A 27,600-nucleotide genomic window follows, 5' to 3' on the forward strand; every position below is an offset into this window, starting at 1 on the left:
ACTTGCAGCGATGTTTACAGACCACACACCAACTCGAATCTCTCTGCTGCAATTTCCGGGTGACACATGTCGCCCAGAGGGACGTATTATTTCCAATCAGCTCCAAACCAGGCCCCCTCAGCATGGAAATGAACAAAATAGGGAGGCAATATGTTCAAATGACAAGACCTGATTGAGTTTCCAGTGTGGTCCCCATTTGCAGAACCAACATGCTGTCAAATTGCTCCTCCGATTCATTTCCAGTTTGTTTCATGTTCCAATGCAGGAGAGGAAATGGTGCCTGATGGATTTTTATTTTTATTTTTTTACATAAGCATCTGTGAATTGGAGACCTAACTGGGTTATTTATGAGAGGGTAACAGGAAGTAGCTGAGAACTGGGTAAGGCCTGGATTACATTTCAATGGCCACGAATGCATTTATTGACCTTTATCATGTGATTTTGCAGTATGTGGATAATTATACTGATCTACTCTATAGCAGTGTCATAACAGCATTACAGTAAGATAGTAGCTGGACAACCCTGATCAGGATAGCCCAGGCTAGACTGATCTCTTTAGATCTCAGAAGGAAATCACGGTTGCCCCTGGCCATCCATCTTTCCTCTCCTATACTCAGAGGCGGAGCTACCAGGGGACCGGGGGTGCCCGTTGCACCGGGCGTGCACCTGGGCAGAAAATCCCTCTGCGCCGCCCCCTCACACACACACTTACCTTCATCAACCAGTGAAGTCTGGAGAAGTGGCTTGTTCCCTCCAGGCTGAAAATGGCCTGGTGGGAACTACACTTCCCAGGAGACCTTGTGAGCCCCAGGGTCTCCTGGGAAGTGTAGTTCCCACAAGGTCGTTTTCATCCTGAAGGGAACAGGCCACTTCTCCAGCCTGTACTAAGGTAAGGGCTGGGGGCTGGGGAGCAGGGCACCATGGAGGGCAGGGGGCAGAAAACACAGAGTGCTTTTCAGGTTGTGATATAGAGGCAGGTAAGGGCACACCATTTCTGAATGTCTCTTGCCTTCAAAACCACACCGGGGTTGCCATATGTCAGCTGTGACTTGACAGCAAAAAGAAAAATCCTGGCAGTGTACAAAGTGGGGTCTTGAGTCAGGGGAATGACTCACTTGGAGAACGTTGAACACACAACTCTTCTCTGCGGAAGTCCCATTGGGGTTGTGTCCCCAATGCAGCACAAAGACAACCTGGCCTCCAGAATGTTGGCTTCCCTGCATTTCCCCAGGCCATCAGAGTCTTTTTGAAGGCTCTGTAATGGGTAATTGACATAATGAGAAAGCGTTACATGTCATTTGTTCATTCATTCATTTATGTGCCTTATATATTGCCCTTGCCCTTGCGGGCTCAAAGCGGCTTCCAACATTTCATGATACAACAAATAAAACCAAAGCACAATTCAGTATTAAAACCTAATCTGAAACCTAGTGGCCCAGATAACTACTCTCAGGTTCAGACAGAAGAAAAGGGGCGGGGAGGAGAGGCCAACGATGGAAAGTCATGGTTGCCTGAACTGTATGCCTGGTGGAACAGCTTCGTCTTACAGGCGGTATGAAACTGTGGAACTGCATCAGATCCCATAGGGTCCAGGTCTCACTAGACCAGGTTGGAGAGAGGACTGAGAAAACCCTGTCTCTGGTTGAGGCTAGCCGTCTTTCATGGTCTTTCAGGCCACAGACCCTGAGTAGGTTTTTGTTCACTGATCTTTGGGGGACGGACAGTGAGACACAGTTCCAATTACCAAATAATCACCTGGCCATGGTGCAGGGGGGATGGTCAGATGGTCACTATGGGGACCAGGGTTGGGAAAATGGCCACCATGTGAGTGAGATTGGGAAAAAATCTGGTCTTTTCCAGTTACGCAACAACCACGCAAGCTTTGTTGTGACCTTTCCCTAATCTGTGCAACAAAATCAGGATTTAGAGCTGCCCCCTCCCAGGGAAAAGCCAGGAGGTCCAAGAATGCCCCATGATACTGTAGGGAAGGGGGGGGGGGCGACATTTCCCTGCAGCATCCAAGGCAGGGCCAATAACATGTGTGGGAAATCATCACTGTTCCATACAACCACTCCTCAGCATAAACACTTATCCCATTCTTTCCAGTACTTTTCCGAGCCACTAGCAGGCAGAAATGTAATGGGAAGTCCTTTTCCTGTCACAGGGAGAACTTGATAGGAAAAAAGTCATGAGTGAACTGCACAGGAATGCCTCAAGACATGCAGATAACTATCTCAATTCTATAGTATCTTCTTGAGCCTTCCTGCTTCATCCTTGCAACAAGACAAAAAGGTAATGTGCTTTCCCAAACCAGGGACAGAAAGGCGAAGAGAACAACCACCTCTCTGTGAATTCACAGCAGCAGGGAGCAGTAATGTTGCAGTCCTTGAAAATAGCATGCTCAAAAAAATCTAATGTATTCTGCTCACAACGTCTGTTCGCTCTCAAATGCAACCCCTCATATTCTCAAATTGCAGATTTTAAATTATCAGTATTTTCAAGCGATATTTGTGCCTGCACAACTTACAGCTCCCATAATCACACAGGCAGCTGGCCAGCTGCCACTGCTGGCGCATGCTCAGAGTTTACTGGACTGTTGATGAAAATTATAGCTTTCTTGGCCTTCCACTTCAATTCAGGAGGCCACAAACACTACTGTTCACATTAACTCTGGCAAAAACTCACACGGCGGTGGACAGGAAAGAGAAGCCCCAATCAGATCTTACCCTCTGTTTAAAGCATCATCTCCCCCAAGGCCGATACTACAGTAAAAAGAGAAGGCATAAAGAAGGGGGTCTGGGTGGGGAGGTGGCAGGGGACCCGTTGTGAGGAAAGCATCCGGGTACATTCTGCGAGTGCTCCGCCAAATGCTCACAAGACGTTTGGCAAATGTTCTGAAATGTTTGATAGCAATGCTTACAAAAAAAATGGGAGCAGTTTCAAGTTGAGCACCAGGCTGTCCACCAATCACGCACAGGTGTCAAACTCGCGGCCCTCCAGATGTTATGGACTACAGTTCCCATCATCCCCTGCCAACATGATGCTGGCAGGGGATGATGGGAACTGTAGTCCATACCATCTGGAGGACCGCGAGTTTGACACCTATGCCTGGGATCTCATGAACACATGAAGCTGCCTGCTACTGAGGCAGCCTGCAGGTTTATCAAGGTCAGCACTGTCAACTCAGGGGTGGGGTCTCTGCTTTGCATACTGAAAGGCCCATGTTCAATCCCCAGCATCTCCAGCTAAAAGCATCAAGTAGGACATAGGTGTCAAACTCGCGGCCCTCCAGATGTTATGGACTACAGTTCCCATCATGCCCTGCAAGCATGATGCTGGCAGGGGATGATGGGAACTGTAGTCCATAACATCTGGAGGGCTGTGAGTTTGACACCTATGAGGTAGGAGATGATGTGAAAGACCTTCATCTTGGATGCAGGAAAGATGCTGCCAGTCACAGTAGGCAATACTGGCCTTAATGGACCAAGGGTCTAATTTAGTATAAGGCAGCTTCCTGTGTTCATGAGTTTTCACAAGTTCATGTGAACAGCTGCAGTTATCGAAGGTCTTCAAGACTTTTACATGACCTGAACTTTTAAAACTGAAGAGCCTGGGGATTGAACCTGGGACCTTCTGCCTGCAAAGAAGGTGTTCAGTCCTTGAGCCACAGACATCCCCCTTTGTGACCACTCATGCTCTGAACAATGCAATCACATGCACAGCTATTCCGGACATAGGCAACTGAAATCCATGGGCTTAAAATGAGATTAAAATTCTGCGTGCAACTGTTAAACACAAGCATCACCCATTCAAGCAGTGGTCTGTTTGAAACAAAAAACAGGCAATAAAATAACATTGGTCCTGGATCATCCCACCTCCAAATGTCAGTTGAGAAATAAAGGAGTGACAAGATTTAGTAGTCCATATTTTTTTAAAAAAATCTCTGTAGACAGAAATCTAGGTCTCACTGAAGAGAGGCTTCTCCCAGATTTCCTCATTTTTTATATGCAGGGTGACGCTCTCTCTCTCTCTCTCTCTCTCTCTCTCTCTCTCTCTCTCTCTCTCACACACACACACACACACACACACACACACACACACACACACACACAGAGGGAAAGATTTAATCACCTGACATCCCTGAAGTGGTACATTCCAAGGCCATTTGCCCCCTTTTCACTTGCAATTTGTGTAAATTAGGTCAGAGATTATCTTTGACATCATAAATGAAGCCTAATGTAGCCTTAAGAGACCTGACATGGTGTAGCACAGAGGTGTCCAACTCTGGCACTTCAGATGTTCATGGATTACAATTCCCATCAGTCCATGCCAACTGGCCATGCCAGCAGGGGCTGATGGGAACTGTAGTCCATGAACATCTGAAGCGCCAAAGTTGGACACCCCTGGTGTAGCAGTTACAGTATCATACTAGCGTCTGAGAGATTCAGGTTGAATCCCTGCTCTGCCAGGGAAGTTTGCTGGGTGACATTTTCTCTCAGCCTAGCCGACCTTACAGGATTGTTGTGAGGATCAAAAAAAGGAAAGGAAAATGATGTAAGCCACTTTGGAGAAAGGCAGACATGAAGTAAATAAACAAATAAAACAAAACAAATGAAATAACAGCTTAAAAAGTCGTTTAAAGTCTGAGGGTGCTTTCACACATGCTGAATAATGAACTTTCAGTCTGCTTTCAGTGCGCTTTAATGATCATTTGCCAGAGGATTATGCCAATCCACTCAAGCCTATTATGCTTGCAGGGCTTACCCCATGGCTGTGTGCTTCGCAGTAGGTTTTTCCTGTGTTTTTTTTTCAATGAGAAAAAAATTCTGTGAAGCATCCGCCGTCAAGCCAAGCAGACTCCCGCTTCCTTGCTCTAGTGTTGATTGGGAGGAATTACTTTTATGTGGGCAGGGAAAGCCGGAGGAGCGAGGAAATCCAAAGGAAGCTATACTCTGTTCTACCAAAAGAAAGGAAAAAAAAAACAAAGAGAGATTGCGGGGAGTTTTGAAGAGGGGGAAACATATCTGCAACCAACAATGCAACCCAACGGGAATGTCGGGTGAATGCGAAGGAGACCAAGCATGCATAATGGCCTTCAGTAAAATCCAGCTGCAAAGTGAATTGAATGTGAATTGAAAGTGCATTATTCAACATGCGTGAAAGTGCCCTGAAACATGTCACATGACATTCTGTCAGAGACAGGATGAAAAGAAAGAATTCCAACTGTTTCTCCACCCCCACCCCTCCAGGTTTTTGATCCAACATTGACACCAAAGCTCCTCTGGCGTCATGTCAAATCTGACTACGTGAACAATATTTTCAGCAGCACTCCTAACATCTTAAAACCCCTTATTAAACTCATACACCCTCACCATAAATTGTTAAAACCTTGTCAATAGCTGATTAGACATGCCACAGCAGCCTGCCAAGGCATGATCGCCCAATGATTTATGGCCAATGCATTTTATATTATGTATTATAAAAAGTTATTAGAGAAAGTGGCCGGGTCTCCCAGTCCATTTCTGAAATATTAATAAAGCATTAATAAAGTGGCAGGAGCTGGAATTTCTAGCACTGCCACCAAGACAGCTTCTCAGTGGGCTTGATTCATACAACACTGCGCCCCCAGTATTTTCACTCCCAATGGGAAAAGGCAAAAAGCATTTGAGGGAGGTGAAACTGGAGATCATCACAACCTACCTCAGAAATAGAACTTAACTAAGGCCCCTTCCACACAAGCAAAATAATGCGCTTTCAAACCACTTTCACAACTGTTTGCAAGTGGATTTTGCTATTCCGCACAGTTCAAAGAGCACTGAAAGCAGTTTGAAAGTGCATTATTCTGCATGTGCGGAATGAGCCTAAGCTTTTACCTTTGTTGGAGCAACTGCAGGAGTTCCTGAGAGCTCTCCAAGGTCCTGAAATGCCAAAGACTGGGAATGCTTGAACAACTGACCCTTCAACTTATGCACTGTTCTCCAGTCACAAACAGAGAGTCAGGTTTTCAATGCACTGTACATCAGCCTATTTGTGGCTGGCAGGTTGCTTCACCTATTCCTTCCTTATCATACAAAACTGGCCAATTGGCTATTTGTGCATGAACCTTCTGTCACAGCCTGATTGAGCTTGGTACATGCTGCACTGCTGCTCATCTTGGCAGGCAAATAGTGAAAATCAGCCACATATATAAATCAGTCATAAATACTATGTTTTTTTAAAAAATAATGCTGCTGTTCATCTAGTCAGTCCTTAGCGACATTCGTGGCTGACACCTACTATTCATCTAATGAGTCCTAATCAACATTCATACACAACACAAACTTGTTTGGCAGGTGTTGACACAGTCAACAGGGGCATGTTTGACTATAAAACACTGCTGACTGTTGAACATGCTGCAAAATTCAACACATTTGCCCAAGTCTGACTTTAAATGGCTGTTTCCTTGCTGCCCACCACACACGAACCTATTAAACTGCCTTATACTGAATCAGACCCTTAGTTTGTCCAGGTCAGTATTGTCTACTCCATAGGTGTCAAACTTGTGGCCCTCCAGATGTTATGGACTACAGTTCCCATCATGATGATGGGAACTGTAGTCCATAATGGGAACTGTAGTGCATACAGATGATGGGAACTGTAGTGCATAACATCTGGAGGGCCACGAGTTTGACACCTGTGGTCTACTCAGACTGGAAGTTGCTCTCCAAGGACTTAGGCAGAGATTGTTCACATTGTCAACTGCCTGCTAATCCTTTCTCCTGGAGATGCTGGGGACTGAACTGGGATCTTCTGCAGGCAAAGCAGATGAGCCATGGCCCCGAGCCATCATACGTTTGCACCCTCCCCCAAGACGTGCCCATCCTATAGCGCTAATGCTGGCATCTGAAAAGCTCTCTGCCCCACTAGAACAAGACAGAGAGAAGCCCTAGGACTGAGCTGTGCAACAACAGTGATAGCATTTTACCGTGGATTTGCATATGCTGACCAGTTCTGTGAACGATTCAAAGACAAACATAGCCTGCAGTGACCAATGTCTTCACAAACTTGGTTGAACCAAGTCATGGAGATGTGGAAACATGTTTGAACTATTTTCAAGACCACCTAAAATTGGCAAGTGTCTACCGGGGGTGTGTGTGTGAAGGGGGATGAAGGAGAGAAGTCAGTTTCTGTTGGATTTCATAAAATGAAGTACTTTCTTAAACATACAGACTGACAACTGGAAGGTGACAGAGAAAGCCAGGGTAGAGACTTAAAGGGAGAAAAGACATGATTGGAGTGACAGGACAGAAAGAATTTCTATACATGCCCCAAGAACTGGACAAAGAATAGACAGAAGACTACAAGAAAAGGTGATTGATTCCAGGCTATTACTGCATTTTCTAGACCGTATCTTTACCCATTTCTGTCCCTATTTTTAACATATCCTTCATACACTTTTAAGATAAAACCACATTTTTTGAAGAAGAGTTTGGATTTATAGCCTACCTTTCTCTCCTGTAAGGAGACTCAAGGTGGCTTACAAGCTCATTTCCCTTCCTCTCCCCACAACAGACACCTTGTGAGAGAATTCTGAAGAACTGTGACCAGCCCAAGGTCACCCAGCAGGAATGTAGGAGTGCAGAAACACATCAGGTTCACTAGATAAGCCTCTGCCACTCAGCTGGAGGAGTGAGGAATCAAACACGGTTCTCTTGGTGGCATCAGATACCGTGTTTCCCCAAAAATAAGATCTACCCCAAAAATATCATAATTTTTCAGGATTTTTGGAGGAGGCCTAAAATATAAGCCCTACTCCAAAAATAAGCCCTACCGGTAGTTACAGATCAGAACGGTGTGATCCAGCAGGATGCTCCCTGCCAATGAGGATGCAGCTTGCATCACACCTGACGGGGAAGCAACAGGGCTGCCGAGAGCCCACCTTAATGAATTGTGAAGGTACCGTATTTCCCCTAAAATAAGCCCTCCCCCCAAAATAAGCCTTAATGCATCTTTTGGTGCAAAAATTAATATAAGACCCTGTCTTATTTTCAGGGAAACATGGTACAAGAGTTATATCTCAGGATTTCTTGCAAAGGGACAAGGGATCACCCCTTGCTAGCTCCTGACTTCACTGTCAGCCCTAAAACATGACTTGTTCAAATGGGCTGCATTTCCCCTCATTGGCCCTGGCGCCCACGGAGTTCAAGGAGCTGTACAAAACAGGGGTGATGCCATTTCTGCCTGAGGGGAGAATGGAGAAATGCATTTGTCTTTGGAGGTTTCAACTGAGCAAAACTTGCTCCTGGCATTTTTCCTTGGCTGAGAACAGGCAGGAAGGGGAAAATAAATTCAATTGCTTTCCAGCATCACCTCAGCCATCCTTTCGTGGTGACAGACAGTGCTGTTAAGTCACACCTGACTCATGGCAACCCCATAGAGTTTTCAAGGAAAGATGGTCACAGGTGGTTTGCCACAGCTGCCTCAGCATCTCGCCCCTTGCATTCCTTGGATGTCTCCAGTCCAAATATTAACCAGGGCCTAATCCTCTTCAACTTTCAAAATCTGACTATCTTGACTACCCAAATCAGATATCCACTCTTTTAGAAATGCCAATAGGTCTAGCTATAGAACATGGGATGGCCCAGTCCCCTCCCACTCACCCACCAGCTATAACAATGATACTTAGCAGGGAACACCACAATCTACATAAGGCCAAGGACTAACAGTAAGTAGATGGATCCTCCACTTTCTTTCCTCCCTTCAGGGATTTCCCAGAGTGCTGTGGGTTGCAGCAACAAGAAAGGTACCCATCTAATTTGAGTAACATACAAATTAGGTTACAGAGAGGAACTGGAAAATGGGGACATTTTTTGAAGATCACAAGAAGTCAGTACCAAATATGATTAAAGGACACCTGGGTAGGAAGAAGAGGGACCATAAGATCCTCACAACAGGAAAGAGTAGTGTAATCTGACACAGCAGTGGCGTAGTGGTTAAGAGCAGATGCATTCTAATCTGGAGGAACTGGGTTTGATTCCGCACTCTGCCGCTTGAGCTGTGGAGGCTTATCTGGGGAATTCAGATTAGCCTGTGCACGCCAACACGCACCAGCTGGGTGACCTTGGGCTAGTCAACAGCAAAAACACAATACCCCTGTCTGGCTCTAGAGCTGTTTTTGCTGTTCATTTATACTGTCTCAGGCTCCACTTTGTATGTAATTGACCTTAGGCTAGTCACAGCTTTTCAGAGCTCTCTCAGTCCCACCCACCTCACAGGGTGTTTGTTGTAAGGGGGGGGGGGCAAGGAGATTGTAAACCCCTTTGAGTCTCCTACAGGAGAGAAAGGGGGGATATAAATCCAAATCAATCAACAATATCCTAGCATATCCACAAGAACTTTTTTCCACGCCCCAACACTTGTTGGGGTCAAATGGAATCAACTCCCTTGAGGAGAATTTGGAAGGACCCACTAAAGAATACATGCTAATTGACTCTGCTGAACTCTGGGCAACAAAGGCATGCCAGCAGCTCCATCTTCTGGGCTGCCCTCATGCAGAGATGTCACCAAGGACTCCCAGGGAGAAGCCTCCGTTAGAGGCAATGCTCCATTTTTGAAGGAAGACAACTTTCTGCTCTCAGGAAAGTCTCAGTGCCAAAGGCACATGAGAACCTGCCCTTCTGGTGTTCAAGAAAGGAGCAGCTGTCCAAGGACTACAATAAGGGCTTTAATTTACCATGTGGGTTTTTGCTGTGCTAAATGCCTAAAAAGAGCAAAGTTTTTAAAGACCAATGAGATTTCTAAGGTATAAGCTTTTGAGAGTCAATGCTCCCTTTTTTAGGTAGAAGTAGGTACAAAGCTCCCTTCTTCATTTCTACTTGTATCTGATGAAGGGATCTTTGCCAATCAAAAAGTTACACCATAATAATCAAGGCAGGTGTACAACAGGTACTGTCACAAATATTACACCCATGCGTACTCCAACTCACTAGGTGAGTATCATTTTAACATTATCTTACTATCACAAATATACAAAAAATGTTTAGTAAGTACACCGTCAGGTATGGCTATAAAACCTCTAGATTAGGTTTTTATTTCGGCAGTCCTTTGTCAAGCCAATCTGAAATGTACAAATACAAGGGTCAATTAATCCTTTCATTTTCATATAATTAAACAAAAACCCAAAGAACCCTCCCAATGCACCTAGTGAATCAAAAAGTTACAGCCTGGAAATATTTTTGGTCTTTAAGGTGCTACTGGACTTGAATCTTGCTCTTCTACTGCAGACCACGTGAAACTAACGTACAAAGATACCACTGTTTGCACGTGTTGGTGGCAGGAGTTTTCCAGGTGAAAAAAATTATAAACACCAAGATTGAATTAAATGAGAAAGAGAACCCCACAAAGAATGTAATGCACATAACCCAATAAACAGGAACATTTAAGTACTTCTCAACAAACCACACCATACAATACACAACGCCAAGCAGATCACCATGACCCAGGGCAGAGGAAGCACTTAACAATTCCATTTAACTAGCAACAGTACATGCCCACAAAAGAAACCAGCTACAAAGAAGGGCCAACAACCCTGCAAAATTGTTAATGTATCACACAAACATTAATGGTGGCAGGTGTGTGTGTTATTACTTTAAGGGAAAGGTCATGTCTCAGTGGGATAGAGTCTGCTTTGCAAGCACTACATCCCAGATTTAGTTTCTGGCATCTCCAGTTAAAAGAATGAGGGGATGTGAAAGAACTTAGACCCCTGGTTACTCCCCACCCACACCCCTCTCTGACCAGCTCCATGTTTTTTGTTTCTTAGTGCTTGCTACCTGGCTGGACAGTAGTGCTGCTATGGGAAGGGGGGTGTGTGTCTTTTTTTTTGGAACTAACTTGTTTAGCTACAGCCATTGGTTCCCTTTATTCTCTTTTAAACGAGGGATTTCTCTGTCATTTCTCTTTGCAAAGAAATCAAGACAACCCTGGTGTAATGTCAGCCCTTGCAGTTGTTTCATGTTACATATAGGCGCTGTTACAGGAGGATAGCTACTTTAGAGCATGTGCAGAGTAAAAGTCTGAGAATCTACATAATCTCTTTCCTGCCCCTCCCCACTTTGATGAAAACAGAACTGGTGAGAAACAAGACTCCAAGTGGAAAAGAAACAAACCGTTGGATTTCAGAGAGATGCTGGATAAACAGGAATTAACAAAACTCATTTTAACAATGCTAGTGGACAGCTCCCCATTCTTTTTAGTAGCCCTGTTCTGGGTCCGTCCAGTTCCTCACCCTGCTGGGCAGTGTCTCTAGGAGGCTGAATCCTGAACCTCACACTGCCTGTCATGGAAGCATCGGGGCAGGGAAGGCAAAGAAGCGATGCTGAAGGAGGAAAAACAGTAAAGGGGAAACCGTTCATTCATCTCCCCCACCCAGTGAAACTCTTAAGGGCTTTTGGGAGGAAAAGAGCTTCCGTTTGCAGCATAAAAGCTTGGCTGTGCTGTTTCTTTTCTCTCTTCCTGCATGGATGATTGGGACCAGGTGGGCCCTGCCCGCTTCCACCAGGGATGGGGAAGACACCCCCCCACACACACACTTTCCTTAATTAGGCTCCAGAAGCGGTAGTGCCAGAGATGCTCATCCTGCTGTCCTAGTTTGACGTGCTTAAGGAAAGGTTGATGCATCAGATCTGATAAATTCTCATTCGCTTGCTGCTGACAGGATTTTCCCCGATGCATTTGTTAGAGCAGGGAAAAAACCCCAACTTTGTTAGGCTGCCACGGCGGTAGCGGACCTGTTCGCTCGGAAACATCCCAGAAAACCCCAGAGACATTTTGCAACCACCCCTCCCTCCATTTTGGATTGGACACCCGGAGTGACAAGAACTGGGAGAGGCTGTTCAACATCGTGGGTGGGTGGGTGGGGTGGGGGGATCTCTGAAAATTCAAACTTGAAGCATGTGTTTTACACAAGCCCAGGAGATGGAAAATGAGAACTGGTCAGTATGATATAGCACTGAGTGTTTTAGTCTGTGAAGACCTGGATTCAAATCGTCCCGTAGCCATTAAGCTCACTGGATGATCAACCTCATAAAGTGTGTCATAAGGATGACATGGAGAAAGGAAGAACAGTATACAAGGAATGGTGAAATAAACATATGACAGATGCTATATGCCAATAAAGGCTTGTGTGTGTAAAATATGACAGATGCATTTGGAGCAGATCTGGAAGCTTCATTCTGATGACCATATAAGGGTAGAAAGGCAGATTCTTTGTATTTATTCCTGCCCTCACCGATCCAGAACCTTCATGCTATAGGCCAGGGGTAGGGAACCTGTGGCTCTCCAGATGTTCAGGAACTACAATTCCCATCAGCCTCTGTCAGCATGGCCAATTGGCCATGCTGGTAGGGGCTGATGGGAATTGTAGTTCCTGAACATCTGGAGAGCCGCAGGTTCCCTACCCCTGCTATAGGCCAATCACAGATGTTTGCTGAGAGGGAGGAAGGCTTGGAGGCAGTTGCACACACAGTCCACAGAAACTCCGTGGGGCTGGGCAGATATCCTGCTCTACAGTGTGCTCTTTCAGGTCTTAGGCCTCGGCTCGAGGACAATGACAGGTTTAATTCTGAGGCAGCAGACAGGAGTGTCTTCTTCAAAAAGCAGGACTCCTCCATGTTACAAAACCCCCTGCCACTAGATGTTGTAGTAGTAGTAGTAGTGGTAGTAGTGGTAGTAGTGGTAATAGAAGAAGAAGAAGAAAGCGAAGAAGAAGAAGAAGAAAGCGAAGAAGAAGAAGAAGAAGAAGAAGAAGAAGAAGAAGAAGAAGAAGAAGAAGAAGATGAGGAGGAGGAGGAGGAGGAGGAGGAGGAGGAGGCGGAGTTTGGATGTATATCCCCCCTTTGGCTCCTGTAAGGAGACTCAGAGGGGCTTACAAACTCCTTTCCCTTCCCTCCTCACAACAAACATCCTGTGAGGCAGGTGGGGCTGAGAGAGCGCCGAAGATCTGTGACTAGCCCAAAGTCACCCAGCTGGGGTGTGGGGGGCGGGGGGGAGAAGAAGAAGAAGAAGAAGAAGAAAAAGAAGAAGAAGAAGAAGAAGAAGAAGAAGAAGAAGAAGAAGAAGAAGAAGAAGAAGAAGAAGAAGAAGAAGAAGAGGAAGAGGAGGAGGAGGAGGAGGAGGAGGAGGAGGAGGAGGAGGAGGAGACGATGACGTTGGGTGAGGGTGAAACTTCTTCCCCAATGAATAATGCAAGGCAAGAAAAGTCTACACCAGAACAGAAATTCTCAATAGAAAAAGACAGATCAGGATGGCACACCCTTTATACCTTCCATATCAAGGCCACAGTGGGCAGAGCCAATATGTGCCAGCATTGCAGTGCTGTTGCTCAAGAACAATCAGAAAGGCCAACCTTTTGGCTTTTTCAGTTACACAGATATTGTCAAAAAGCAAAAAAAAAAAAAAAGAACTAATCTCATGCCCATTAAAGGGTTTACCTTTACAGCACTATTTTGAACCCAGCCTGCCATGTCATTTCCACCACTAGATGGCTGTAATGGATAGAGACAGATAAACAGTTAGTATCATGTAGTTTGCTAAAACACCACCCCACTCCATCTCAACATACAGCCCAGTCCCCTGCAAACTTACTTGAGAGTAACATCTACTGGGCTATGAGATTACTGCCAGGTACACATGCCTAGAACTGCAGCCTTAATCTTATTATATAAGTGAGCACAGTGGTCCTGATTACAAACCAGAAAAAGCAAGGGCTGCTGGTAAGTGTAGTCCTTGGCCATCCAGGAGGGCCCAGATTCCAGTTCCTCCCAGAGGGGCAAGGACTACATTTCCCATCAACCGTTCTAAAGGCTGCCACTGCAGGGATTGCTGCTGCCTTCACACAGGCACTTTCCAAGGGGGGAGGGTTGCTATTGCAAAAGCGGCTGCACAAAGGCAAAGGGCATCCTTATGGCTCCCCCCCCCCACCTTTGCAAAGCCAGGATCCAGCTCTGCAAATGGGGTATGTGTGTGTATACCTATGGAGATGAGAACTCTCCTCCTGTTCACAGGCCTCCTGCTGCCCCCGTTTTGCAAAGTCGGGATCCAGCTTTGTAAATGGGGACAGTGTGCATAGGGAGATGGGGAGAAGTCTCACCATCTTCAGAGGCACGCTGCTCCCCCCTTCTTTGTAAAGCTGGGATCCAGCTTTGCAAACAACAGTTTTTAGAGCCCGTTGTATTTTTCACTCAATGAGCTTTATTGCAAGTAAAGATTATAACTCCCTTGCTATTCATCCCATCATCATATTTCCATCCTGCTTTTCCACCCCAGATAGCTCACAGGAATTTTAAACACGCAGCACAAGAGACATTACACTTCAATACAGATGCACATTTTAGATGGGATTCTCAGTTGAACTGGATCCAGGCACCTTGGAGGGCTGTCTGTGGGTAGCAGCTTCCCTCCTTTTGAGGGTCCCAATAAAAGAAAACAATTAGGTAGGAGGGGCCATCTCAGCAGAATCTAGGCCTACTTCCTGGCTCCCTTCTTCACATAACCCGGGATTGAACATAAAAACACAGAAATGGCCCATATTTTGTAAGAAAGGCAGCGAGCTATGCAAATTAATGTTGTGCATGCAAATATGTGTTGATTTGAGCAATGGATTTCCATCGCACAATTTGCTTGTGTTTGTTCAAACACTTTGTACTGATCAAGCACAGCTAGAAATGTAGATTACATTACCTGTTTTTTAGTGACCCTGCGTGTATGCCAACCGCGCTACCCCGACCCGGTCCCCCAGGCAACGGTGTAGTCTAAATCTGTCTCCAATTCCCACACTGCTTCTGCCATCCTTTCCTGCCAGAAAAGACTCCCCCCACCCCACTCGCCCAATCCCACCCCCAGCAGAAATCAATGATATTTCATATACCGGCAGAAATTAACTATCGACTTTCTCTGGGTTTGAACTTTTCCATATGTGCACCTCTAGGCCTTGCTGCTGATGTTAGTTTAGGATTCCAGAATTTCCCCACTCGGAGTGAGGGGAGATGGCCTTCAGCATTCAGACTTCAGAAGGGAGGAACCAGCAAGCCCTTGAGGGCCCCGGGATGGTTTGCAAAGAGTCAGTTTGTGTTCCAGTTTGCTTTTAAACTTTCCTCCATACTTTTCCCTGATCCACATGCAGACAGGTTGCCATCCTTAGAAGGAAATGAATGGTTTCCTCTGCCAAGTTGCCGTCGATTTATGGCAACTGGTGGTGGGGTTTTCAAGGTAAGAGACATTCAGAGCTGGACTGCCATTGGTTGCCTCTGTGTGGCAACTGTGTAAGTCTCCCATCCAATTACTAACCAGGCCCAACCCTGCTTAGCTTTGTAGATCTAACAAAATCAGACTAGCCTGGACCATCCAGGCCATGGTGTATGCTACATAGCCTCAAACAGAGGCCAGAGGCTTCTGTTTGATGTTTGTTTGGTGCGTTTTTTTGATAAACAACAAGGGACTACTGAGCATCTGGAGGCATTGCTGGGCTTGGCAGTTCCTCCGTCCATTCATCAGACAGCAGGTCAGCAGGAGGCTTTGCATATGCTTTGTACAGGACCCCTTGCCTCACCTTTCATGCAGACAGCTGGATTGGATGAAAGGAGAAATGCCAGACCTTCCTCAGAACACCTGCTAGCGATTGGATTAGACAGATGTTTACAGGTTCCTGGACTGCCTCGGTCGTGCACTCCTTACAAGTCTGGTTTGAGCGCTTTTCCTCAGGGAGGAAACAGGAATAGGCCTTTCAAAACCACTGGTCAGATGGCAACAGCCCGGTCAAGGCTGATGAGGGAGAGCAAAGGCCTGGAAAACAGACTGCCAAGGACAACATGGGCCTGTGGGCAAGCAGAACTGAATCACGAAGACCCAGGATGGACAGAGTCCTTGGGGCCCTTGTGGGAACTGGAAATCATGGGGAACAGGTTAAATAAACTGCCTGTGTGACCAAACCAGAGCAGAAGGCCCTGGCCATATTGCAAGTCACAGTTGCTGATGTTACATACCCCAGCTTGTGCCTGAAGAAGTTTCTGAGATAGTGTCACCAGCTGACCAGGAGGAAAAACAGTTGCCATAAAAGCAAGGGGAAAGGACCATTGATGCTCCTTAGTTATCTTCTTAAGCCACAGACTTGTAGTGAACCATCTGCACTAAGAACTGTCCTCATAACCACCAAATGGCCAATCTCTACCCCTGAGCATTACCCTCAGATAGGCTGAGGGCTCTTTCCTCTGACCCAGCAATCACAAGATGCCAGGCACCCTCTCTTGCCACACACAAGCCCAAGAGGTGTTCTGGGTAGGAGTCCCATTTCTCTGGTGAGAGCAATGGATCCCCTGCCCCCCAACTCCTATTGCCCACCACGACTCTAGGCAGCAGTAGAAGCTACCCCTCTCTGCTTCTCTTCTCTCTCAACAAGAATAGAAGAAGCAGATGGTGATGCTAAAATGGCACAGGAGCAAGTCAAGTAGAGCGGCCTCTGCCCTTCTACCAGCCAGCATTGTAGTGCCACTTAGCTCAGTAAGGTTAACAGCGGGGGCATTTGCATCATCCCCCAAACTGAAAGTGGTGCAGAAGGAGAAAGACATAAGAACATAAGTAGTCAAGAGGAGCGAAGATAATAGTCGCTCAGGAAAGGAGAAGGGAAGCAGTGTCTTTGTGTGGTGTCGTGGTTAAGAGCAGGTGCACTCTAATCTGGGGAACCAGGTTTGAATCCCTGTCACTTGAGCTGTGGAGGTTTATCTGGGGAATTCAGATTAGCTTGTGCACTCCAGCACATGCCACCTGGGTGACCTTGGGCTAGTCACAGTTCTTCGGAGCTCTCTCAGCCCTACCCACCTCACAGGGTGTTGTTGTGGGACGGGGGAGGGAAAGGAGATTGTAAGCCCCTTGGAGTCTCCTTCAGGAGAGAAAGCGGGCGATATAAACCCAAACTCTTCTTCCTCTTCTTTACATCCCCATCTTGGAAACATTGGGCACCCTTTCCTTCCAAGGAGGAAGGCTTGCAGTGGGTCTGTTTCTTCCAAGGCCTTTGCAGAGTTGTACTTCTACAGTCCAAGGCGCTTTCTGCAGGAACTGCACACAAATGTTCATATTGCACAGAAGGATGCACAAGAATTTAGAATCCACAGGACCCCCGAATGCAGCTGTGTGGGAGGAATATTTGCCTGGCGGATGCTGAGCAGCCTCCGGAGCTAGAAGTTATTCCCACCCTGGTATTACTGCTCTTTACAGTGGAGCATGTGTGTGTGTGTGTGTGTGTGTGTGTGTGGTGGGGGGGATTCTGCTGCTTCTCCATCCCAGTGGTTTCCATTCATAATGACTTGAATTTTGTTTTGTTTTTTAAATCCATGCCTATTCTTGTTACAATTTATAAATGTCCCCAGGCTTTGTGCCGCTGAATCACGGTGCCAAGTTAGACTAATTAATGGAGAGGTGAGGAAGGTGGCAGCTGGCTGGGTCACTGGGAGGTTTCAGAGCGCAATGGACGGGTGGCGCAAAAAACCCGAGTGTGGCCATCAGTTGCTGGTTTTGCCAAGAAGAAAACTTTACACAAGGGGACCTTCCAGCCTTTTGTTCAGAGATGTGGTCAGTAAGTTTGACAAAAGCAAAGAAACCAATAACATCAACCTTTCAGTATTCATTCACTTTACTGCTATCCCACCTTTGACCCAAAGCAGCCTCCATCATTCCCCTCTCCTCCATTTTATCCTCACAACAACCCTGTGAGGTAGGTTAGGCTAAATGTGTGATTGGCCCAAGGTCATCCAATGAGCTTCCACGGCAGAGTAGGGATTTATACCTGGGTCTGACAGATCCCCAGTATGGCACTCTGATCGCCACTATCAGCTGGATCAGACCAATGGTCCATCTAGTCTGAATCCCTCAGTGGCTTCAGACTATAGAAGTCAAAACCTTTCTTAGTTGCTGCCTCCTAGGACTGGCATTCATAGCATTACGGCTGCCAAACATTTTCCACTATTGGAACTCTCTTGGATATACTCTTTCTTTTCTTGAAGTCCATCTTTTTTTTAAAGATTTAGCCATTGACTCCTCTTATTGTTGTTTTTTTAAAGAGGGATTTCTCTTTGCAGAGTAGGGCGGGAGACGCTGCATACAGGAATACTCTGTGCAACTGGACTGGCATAAAGTGCACCCCAACTCAGGTTTCTTTGAGGTGGGGAAGGAGGGGGCAAGGTGACAGGGTCGGGTGGAGGGAAGAGACATGGCTGAAGGACAGGTCATGGAGGAGAGAAGGTTTCTTTTGTGATCCGCTGAGGGCAGACGAGGTGTGTATTTTTACCAGCCAAAATGGGTACTAGGCAAAAATGTCTATGTAAAAATGTAAAGGCCAGTTGTAAGATAGGAAAAAGGACAGGACTTCTATTGGCTGCTGTCTTTCTATAAGCTTTCAGTTGAATTTTATTCCTTTCATACCTTAAGACAATTTTGAGAGGGGTCATTTTTTGATTGAGTGATGTGAGGCAGGATATAGACATTTAAAATTAGAATTTTGGAGGGTAAAAGTGACCTCACAGGAAGGGGAGGAGTTGGGGAGGCTGACCTTTGACCTGGATGTGAAATCACAGGATATGACACTGCAACCTTGTTGAGCTTCATCTCCCACGAAACTCTGCCCCCAAATCTCCAGGAATTTCCCCAAGGCAGTGTTGGCAACCATAGACACTGAGAACACCAGATGCCCAATTTACGATGGGCCCAAAGCAACAAGGCAAGGGGTATGGTTGGGTCGCCAACTCCAGACTGGGAAATTCCTGGATGGTTTGGGGGTGGAGCCTGAGGTGTGCAGGATTTGGGGGGAAGGGTCCTCAACAGGGCATAATGCCATGAAGTCCACCCTCCAAAGCAGCCATTTTCCTCAGGAGAACTGATCTCTGTCGTCTGGAGATCAGCTATAATTCTAGAAGATTCTCTAGGTGCCGCTCGAAGCTTGGCAACCCTTGGCACGGTTGCCTGATAACTCAAACCATGAAACACAGGTGTACAACTTAAAACAGCACGGCCCAGACCGAGCAGTACATCACTTGGACATGTCTGTATCAGCGGGTGTTACAACAGGGGAAGGCCTGAATAAATGAGGTGAGGAAATTTAAAGTGGCAGGTGTGCTAATTTTCAGCTTGGAAAGCAGCCCTCGCTGCAGTTTCCACTGAGAAATGGCAGGGAAGAATCATAAATCGGGCGGAGGAGCCGGAGAACCGGCAGGTGTCCTTGACAACACTTGTGACAGCCTGTGGCCAGATACTTGGTGCAATAGAGACGTATATGCACAGACTTGGCGAGGGGAGGGGGTTGGAGAGATCTCAAATGGACGATTCCCAAAATCCCACGGCCAGTTGGAGCAGCTAGCAAAATTATTTCCTCAGCACGCCATTAGCAAAGGACACCAGAGCTCTGCCGTGGAACAAACAACAGTTTCTACTTAGCTGCCAGCCCTGAAGCCGCAAGGTGGCCAGAAGGGCAGCGAGAGATCCAAAACAAGCACTGAAGGTCATATCCAGACCAGCGGCCTTCCAAAGATTCCACATGAAAACCGGTAGCCAGAATATGACTTGGATTCCTGACAGGCCTCAAAGTTTGCATTTTAAATGGCACACAAGAAATACAGTGGATAATAGATGGATACAAAGAAATCTCTAGCACTCATGGAGGGGAAGGGGGGATTTTGTGTTTGATATGATTATACTCTGTCCCACCAAAAATTCTCAGGAGATTTATGAATTGATCGGCCATTTCCTAGACCATCTTTGTTCTAGAATGTTCCGCTTGGGTCCCAGTGCCTTGGGGACAGAACTAAGGAAGTACTAGGACCCAAGTAGAGCATTCTAGAATAAAGACAGTCCTGGAAATGTCACATCAATTCACAAATCTCCTGAGCTCTTTCGGTAGGACAGAGTGATAGCTGCCTCTTGTACATGGCTGCGACTATTTGCGCTTTAAGCCACAACTAAATTGATCTTTATCTAAACTTCCGATTACTTTTTTTTTGGGGGGGGGGGTCTGACATGGCAAATGAAGCTGCTGCTAGAAACTGAGATCCAGTCCTTTTCTGTGATGTCCTACTGTAAGCAGCTTATATTTACAACTGACATTTTCAAACAATATTTCCAAGAAATACCAGAGTGAAGTAGCTAGGTTTACAAATGGACAGCAGATATATTTAATGTGCTGTAAGCAGAATGTGGCGGTGGGTGGAGTGGGATGGGGTGTTATTTTCCTTGAAAAAGAAAGACGAGGTCATGGGTGCATGCGAGGGCAGGTATGACATGTTTCCAGTCTGAAAAACCAGCATTAGCTAGGGTTACCAAGTCTGAGTTCAGAAATTCCTAAAAATATGGGGGAGGGTTAGTTTAGGGAGGGAAGAGACCTTGGTCCAGGTATAATACCATAGGGATCGCTCTCTTAGGCAGCCATTTTCTCCTGGGAACCTGCTCACTGAAAGAACTCCAGATGCCACCTAAATGTTGGCAACCCTACTTAGAACACTCCACCCATTCATGAGATGTTAGTGTAAAAATCACAGATTCATGCAGAAAAGCTTGCCCTATGTGGGGTCATTCCCTAGCCAGGATCAGAGCTGAGCTATCCCCCCCCTCCCCCGAAAAAGCGGGTAAAGAAACAGGTTGATGGAGTTGTTGAAAGGGCCAGTATTTGCACTTAGTAGGACAGTTTAGTGTAGTGGTTAGAGTGTTGGATCTGGGAGACCCGGGTTCAAATTCTGACTCTGTCATGGAAGATTGTTGTGTGATCTTGGGCCAGTGACTCTATGTCAGCCTAATCTACCTTGCTGTGAACATAAAACGGAGAAGGGGGAACAATGAAGTAGAAGCTGCTTTGGGTCCTAATAAAATAATCAGATGTTCTGGCTTCTAATTTTCTTGCCTACCTAAACCTCCCCCTACCTAGACCGCTTGTTTGGCTTTTCTTCCAGCCAAATGGACCTTTGCTACCCCTCACAACAGCAGCCCTGATTTATCATTCCCATCTCTGACCCTTACCCTACAGCAATTCAAATGTTTATGAACATTCTACAATTTCACAGCAATTCAGACAATGACAGGGAGGAGAGGCTCTTAGGCAAGCAAATGACAGGCAGTAGCCTATCATTTTTTAGTCTGTTATTTTAGATATATGGAGAGATGCTTTGCTTACATTATCACCCGCTTCTACCCCCTGCTCTCCATTGCAGAAGTCATTTCCATGTATATTAAGCGAGCCGTTAAAATCCTGTTAGCAGCATTAGTCAAATTAAATTCCGGGAGTTATCAGTTACCAAAGATTTATTTACAGACGCTTGCTGTAATGAAAAAAAAGGTACCTGCATTTGATAAACAGCTGATCATGATGCAAATGACAACCAAAATATATCTTTCAAATTACAGAGCTATTGGCTTTAAAAAGAAAACCTTGTTGTTATTTCCCCCTTGGCCTCAAAGGGCCCAGCTGGTATTACCCAGGAAAACAACAGATACCTGGGCTAGTGAGAGATACACACGATGAAAACAGTAAACACAAACTCCTGGAGCATTTAATTGTTAGGCCCTTTGCTCTTCAGGGCTAGCAGACAATGTTTGGAGTTGTGTGCAGGGGAGGCACTGCAGCTCAATGAAAGAACCCCTGCTTTTTACGCAAACAATCCCAGGTTCGATCCCTGGCATTTCCAGTTAAAGAATATGGAAGCAGGTGATGGGAAAGACCTCATCCTGAGACCCTGGAGAGCTGCTGCTAGCCCGAGTATGCAAAATTGACCTTGATGATCTGATTCAACAAAAGGCAGCTTCATGGGCCAGTTTGCTAGAAGCAGGATGCTGGAACAGATGGACCACAGATACGATGCAGCAGGGCTAACTCATACATTCTTCAAGGATATAATAATTCTGAGCTGTCAAGTTGCAACCAACTTCTGGCAACCTCTTATGGGGTTTTCAAGGCAACATATGTGTTGGAAGAGAAGGACTTTACGCTGTTTCCAGCCTCAACCACAGAGGGGGTTTCACTAGTAAGCCAGATGCTAGGGACCTAGGGACTGACACCTTTACTCTATCATGCTGGCACTATCCCTTTGATGTTAGACTGATACTTGCAGGGATTTCCTTCCTTCTGGCACTCTCCTGCTCACCTCTCCTTCTTGCTGTCTAACCTTCTACAGCACCATGTGCGTAGAGAGGATGGATGCTGAGCGCATCCGTCCCCATCCAGCTAGATTAGATTAGTGAACCTATCTATCTACCTTTCTATCCAGGATGGAGTTCACTAATAGATACTCTTTTTATTAGATTAGAAACTACAAACGACTATTCTTTGTGCCAAAGCTCACATGCATGTCTGGGAGATGCTTCTGCTGTGCTCCAGCCTCCGTGCACTCTGCTTGTAATGCAAAGGTATCATCTCTATGAGGAGATTATCCAACAATATGAACAGAAAGGGTTGGCCGCTGTCTTCTTCTGCATGGCAATCCTAGATTTCCTTGGTGGTCTCCCATCTGAGCACTAATCAGGGCCAACCTGGCTTAAGCTTCAAAGCTCTGACAAGCTCAGGCAAGTCTGAACTATTCCAGCTGTTACAAAACCTTCACACAAAATTAATACATGAATATAGATATCACTTTTTTCCAGGTATCATGTGAGAGGCTACGGCTTCCCGAGTGGTCTTAAGAGCAGTGCCGGGCCTGTTGGTCACATCACAAGTCAGGATAACAACCCCGTTTCTTGGACATAAGAGCAAGTAAGGTACTTCCTGTGCTTGCAGGAGGTCTGGACCAAATGTAAGACAAATCTCTCATGAAGGAGGTTATCAAGGGGAAAATAACTTTTGATTAAACTCTAACGTTATCTCAAGAAATTCCACTATACCAGGACTGGCACGGCCAATTCTGTATCTTGCACAACTTCCAAATCATGGCTTGGCCATGCGCTTTGAAGACACAGCAGTGGTGTAGTGGTTAAGAGCAGGTGTACTCTAATCTGGAGAAACCGGGTTTGATTCCCTGCTCTGCCACCTGAGCTGTGGAGGTTTATCTGGGGAATTCAGATTAGCCTGTGCACTCCAACACATGCCAGCTGGGTGACTTTGGGCTAGTCACAGTTCCTCTGAGCCCTCTCAGTCCCACCTACCTCACAGGGTGTTTGTTGTGAGGGGTGGAAGGGAAAGGAGTTTGTTAGCCCCTTTGAGTCTCCTTACAGGAGAGAAAGGGGGGATATAAATTCAACTTCTTCTTTCCAAGCTCTGATTCTGGGTTGAATCTTATCAGCTGGCAGAAATACGTTGTTCCTGACTTCCCCAAAAGATTATGCTGGAGAATGGGAGTATCACAAGAGCTAATGTGTTACAGTGGTTAAGAGCAGTGGATGCTAATCTGCAGAACTGGATGTGATTCCTCACTCTTCCATACGAACCCTGCTGGGTGACCTCGGGCTAGTCACAGTTCTCTCTGAACATCCTCAGCCCCACCTATCTCACAAGGTGTCTGTTGTGGGAGAAGAAGGGGTTGTATTTGTAAGCTGTTTAGAGACTCCTTAAAGCCAGATAGAAGTGGGGCATAAAAACTCTTCTTCAACTTGCGTAGACAAAAATGCTATGCAGCATATGAAGCTGAAGTGAAAGGGAAGAATTTCAGAAGATTTGCCTTCTTCCTTTTTTGCCTATGGAAAGATAGCAAGGTCCAGCCCTCTGTATCCTTGAAAGGGTCCTTTTCTTGAATATTTCGAAAGGGTTTGAGTGAGGGCGGGGAAGCAGAGGGTTTCAGTTGTACACAGACCTCTGCCCATAACTTTCCTAGACATTCCAGTGATCTGTTTGCACTTCTCAGGCATAAAGCAAGGTCCCAGGTGAGTCTTCCAAAGAGGTGGAGGAAGGGAAGCGGTTCAGAATGCATTCTTTGTGTAAGACTGACTGAATGGGTCCCATGCTGCATACATGTGAATTGAATGGGTTCTCTGGGTATGGAAGCGGGGAGGGAAAGAATGTTTTCAGTCATTTCTGCAAGACACATTCATATAACTTCAATGGTCTTCAGGAGGCAATTTCTAAAGAAAGAGGTACAAGAATTCTCAGGTCCCTGCCCCAGCTGGTTTACAATCTTGATAGAAAGATGAGAAGCAGAAATGACCTGGGCTGAACATAAACAAAGGCAGTTATTGAGATGCCCGTTTTGATGAATTCATTTATACACGTCTTGTCCTAAAATCTGTGGGCCTGTCTGCATGTCCAGCCAAGTAGTGCTGGAGAAGATCTTATATTGAGAATGGGGGTGGGGGGCGGCAACACCAGTTGCTGCAGATCAAAGGTTAGTTTATTGGAGAGTTCCAGAGAACTGCCATTGAGCCACTGTACAAGCAGGCCAATGAATCATGACTACAATTTTTGACTTTAGTGCTCGACCGTTTCTTCAAATGCCAGGAGTAAATTAAACTTGCCTCTCTTTGTTGTTCTGCTGCCAATATTAATTACTGGGAGGCTCCAATTCCAGGCTTGCAAGAGGCCCCGCATAGCTGCACATCATGTGGCATCCCAGGAAACACATAAAGTATTGACAAAGATGGGGACGCGTCAGCCTGCAATCTGTAAGAGGCAAACCAGCTCATAATTTTATTTATTTACTTCATGTATACCCTGCATCTCCCTCCCATGGTGGACCTAAAGTGTCTAGGATTACCCACTGAACGCAGCCATTGCCCACTGCTGCTCTGAGTGGCAGTGGTAAATTTTGTTGTAAAAGAACTGCCACTTCTGAAACCAGTCTCCCAATCACAGTTGAAAGCTATTATCACTCATCTGGAGCCCTGTGAGAGTGGAGAGTGAGTCTCTCCATTTTGAAGTCTTTGCTTTCTTGAGAACAACTGCATTTCAGCATTGTAAAAAACGCCATTTTGAAAACTTCAGGCACACTCTGGAAGTGACAATGGGTAGCTCAAGGAATTACTGGAAACTCTATGGTTGTACCTGGAATTGGTGTCAGGGTATTGAGGAGATTGTCAACGTCACATATCCCTCTATGTCCCTGCAATCCCACCCTCCTGCTGGTTGCCAGGCTTGGCAACCCCACAAGTGCCTTGCATTGTTCTCCCTTTCTCTGTTTTATCCCCACGACAGCCCTGCAAGATAGGTTAGGCTGAGAGTGTGCCATTGGCCCAAGGTCATCAAGCAACCTTCAATGGGAGAACCGGGACCCAATGAGATTTGATCCTAGTCTGACACTTTGCCCACGGCACTATACTGGTTTTCTCGTTGGTTTTAATAACATCAGTTTCTTTGCACCCCATTGATTTGAATTCAAAGCTGAATTCAAATAAATTTACCACTACTGAGCTGCACCTTACACTTCCATCATGGGGGAAAAACACAAACACTGGGCTGTTTTAGACCAGGAAAATGATGAGGGAGAGTCTTAGCCCTCTCTCTAGGGGCCAAAGTCATAATCTAAATTTATGACTGCATACCTGGGAAGTGCGGGACTTCAGAACATGCCTCTCGACTTGACCCTGGGGAAAATAAATGTGCAATTAAGCCTAGGACTTTAGATCCTAGGAACTGACCTTTTACATGGGCCATACAACCCCTGCTGCCTGGCCCCACGTTCTCCAGTCTGAACCATTGCCCTCTTTAAAAAATCTCTGAGCTTTAGAAACTGGACACGCTCTGGATTGTGTCTGGGACCTTCTGCATGGAAAGCAGGGGCTCCACCATGTGGCGAAAGATGAATGTGTATTGGGTTTTTTTTTAACAAGATAAAAAAGAGGGATGGGTATACAGGGTCTCTCAAACTGTGACCTAGGTGCTTTTAGGGGGCATGATACAGACCTACCTACCACTGAAATAGAGTCTGGCCTGGCAAATGAATCTGGTCTGTTCTGGCTGAGACCTTTTTAACTGGAAGTGTCAGACACTGGGAATCTTTGTCGGCATACAAACAATCTACTCCACCGCTAGACTTAAAGAAAGATGTTGTGGTTCTACTATTGGTTGCCAGATGGTATAACAATTGAACACAGTGGCAACCTACTAGAGTCAGACCAATTATCCATCCATCTCCCTGTCCCCTTTCCTTTACCTTTTACCTGATGTCACCCCAACAAACCCTGTGTCTTACAGTAAAACTTTTAATATTGTATGTTATTATGATATCTAGGCTTTGCCAATAAGTCTTCAGTCTGGTCTGCAAAGAAGTATGTAGGAATGGCAGTTTTGATGAGTCCATTTGGACTACACTATTGATAAGAGTCTGAACTACAAATATTACACACGGGACTATCACTATGTGTATATGTTTGACGTATTATCTGTTTTTTATGGACAATTGTTTTATCGTAATATGGAATGCCAATAAAGGCCTGAATTAATTAATTAATTACTCCACCGCTAAGCTGTGCTTCTCAAGAAAAAAAATCCAGCTTTTGATTCAGTTTCACCCACCCTGTGTTCTCAAGGGCTGAAGAGCTAATAGTGATTTTCCTGTACACAGAATTGGGGCTGGTTCAAACATTGCTTGTGGCACTGGATTGCCACCCAAAAGCCCTTTTATCTGCAAGGGCCCTGCATGGCTCCAAATATCCCTGAAAGGTAGCTTCTGCAGCCAATAATGGAAAGTGCCAACAAGTCACAGCCAGCTTACAGCAATCCCACAGGGTTTCCAAGACAAGAAATGAACAGAGGTGGTTTGCCATTGTCTGCCTCTGTGTTACAACCCTGATGGTTTCCTATCCAAGTACTAACCAGGGCCAACCCTACATCTTGCCATCCTTTCATTAAGAGCAGCAGTGGTGTAGTGGTTAAGAGCAGATGCACTCTAATCTGGAGAACCGGGTTTGATTCCCTGCTCTGCCACTTGAGCTGTGGAGGCTTATCTGGGAACAAGATTAGCCGGTGCATTTCAACATATGCCAGCTGGGTGACCTTGGGCTAGTCACAGTTCGTTGGAGCTCACAGGGTGTTTGTTGTGGGGGGTAGGAGTGGGGAAGGGAAAGGAGGATAGTTTAGGTGACTTTTTGAAATGGATTAAAGAAAAGGTGCTTCAGTAGCACTGGAGATAGACTGCTGGATGAGACAGACCCTTGGTCAGGTTCTGCAAAGCACCTTATACTCTTAAAGCTGGGTTGAAAGCAGGGGCAGGGATATTTTGAAAGGAGCAGGGATATTTAAAAATGAGTCAAAACCCTCCAGAATTCAATGCTAGAAGCGGAGGGTGATCCCTTGACCGGTAAGGAGGTGCTACCCGGAACAGCAGCCAAGACGCAGAGGCTCGGAGGGACGGCTTTTCCAATAGACCCTTAAGTTGTTCTGCTCTTAATTCCACATTAATTGGATATAGGTGACAGTGGTGCAAAGCGCATCTTGAATTTTAATGCAAGAGGCCAGGGCTATAACATTTATTTAACACATGGTAATTGACTTACAAGACCCAAAGAGATAATCTGCTTTCTTCCCCCCCAATTGTTAAATATGTATCTAATAATGACCCTTTGGGCTCTGGAGAGAAACTAGCTGAGAGGAATCCATAGAAGGGAGGTCCTTTGCATAGTTGAAAATGTAAACAAGCAGCTTTCCAGGATCTCCAAGGAGGCATTAGGGTG

Source organism: Sphaerodactylus townsendi, linkage group LG06, assembly GCF_021028975.2.
Source record: "Sphaerodactylus townsendi isolate TG3544 linkage group LG06, MPM_Stown_v2.3, whole genome shotgun sequence".
NCBI lineage: Eukaryota > Metazoa > Chordata > Lepidosauria > Squamata > Sphaerodactylidae > Sphaerodactylus > Sphaerodactylus townsendi.